This window comes from Seriola lalandi, unplaced genomic scaffold (assembly GCF_002814215.2).
Source record: "Seriola lalandi dorsalis isolate HSWRI2012SDOR001 ecotype SW California unplaced genomic scaffold, Sedor1 jcf7180002053599, whole genome shotgun sequence".
Taxonomy (NCBI): Eukaryota; Metazoa; Chordata; class Actinopteri; order Carangiformes; family Carangidae; genus Seriola; species Seriola lalandi.
Window position 1 is genome coordinate 6,848 of NW_019524152.1, and position 1,361 is coordinate 8,208.

Sequence of the window (1,361 nt, forward strand, 5' to 3'; positions counted from 1 at the left end):
CTATCATTAAAAAACCCCATCAGCCTTAACTGTATTAACTCCTGTTTTAAGACTTGAAGCCGCTGTGTGATGGCACATCCTGTTGATTCTACATGTTTTGTGGATCACTAGATTCAGTCAGAAATATTTGGTATCTATGGAAAACTTTAAACCTCGTCAATACTTCTAATTATAATTGTAATTATAATGTGGTGGTTTAATCAAAGCTCGGCTGTAGAACAGTAGAGCTACAGACGAGTTTGTAAAGATGAAGCGGAGGCTGCGTCCACCAGAGTGCGAAGGTGTTTACCCACAAACAAATCAGATTTTGTATTTATTACAGTAAACTACGGCAGCCCATGAGCCCAAAGTTCACCGTGTGTTTTCAGCTGTGTCCCACAGACAGACGACGTGCTGCCTCCTGCTCTCTACCAGAGGGTCCGACCTGCACAGCTACAGACACAGCTCTCCAGGTTTCCCTCTGCAGCTCTGTCGTCCTGCTACATCACTCCCACTCCTTTTATTTTCAGACTCTGCTCGGTAACGATGTGCTGCATCATGACTTCCTCCCTCCTCAGACTGAATATCACAGCTCTGAATCACTGCTGCAGTTAGTTCAACTGCACGGAGCAACAAGATTTACCTGAGACTGACCTGATCACGGCGCTCTGAGTTTTACGCAACGTGTCATAATTGTGACTCATCATTGAATAGAACTGGAATAGAAATGGACCTGGACACCTGAGAGCCACCCAGACCAGGATCCAACAGCAACCCGGTCTCTGTTGCAGGATCTGTTCACAACTATTAAACCTGTCTTTAAATAATACTGACAACAATAATCCAGAGGCCTTCTTCTGGGTACAAATACATTTAAAGTTGAGCTGAATGAATCTGAGGCTCCAGCAGTCTGAGTTAATAGAGTCAGACCTGCAGCTGATCTGATTTTGTCTCCTGTCTCTGACCCTGGAGTCGAACCAGGAGATCTCTTCATCTACATGTTCACAGTTCCTGTGGCAGGAGAGTTGAAGTAAAGCTCTCCTAACATTGATGACACCCTGAAGACTCTTCTGTGTTCCTCTCAATGACTCCCTTTAAAAGTCCTTTCCTTAAAAAAATGCCTTCATGGTCTTCACATGACTTGGATGTAACTCTACCGTTTTGCCTCATTTAGTATTTGTATTCTATGAATATGCAAATCAGCTCCGCCTCCACCCACGCCCACCCTCGGCTCTGACTCCGCTCACTAACAAAGCTCTGCTAGTTCTCTGCACAATAAGTGGTAATACAGGAGTAATTTAGGCGTACATGTTCAAACTGGAAACAGACTGAAGAAGAAGAAGACGAAGAAGAAAAAGAAGAAGAAGAAGAAGACGAAGAAG

At 44.1% G+C, this 1,361-nt stretch overlaps 1 protein-coding gene across 1 annotated transcript in view; it reads right to left on the reverse strand.

The window, feature by feature from the left end:
- The window catches only part of LOC111651362 (palmdelphin-like), a gene marked incomplete at its 3' end in the record, with an annotated part of 4,918 nt that overhangs the window by 2,795 nt on the left and 762 nt on the right, over positions 1-1,361 (reverse strand). The window lies entirely within an intron of this gene.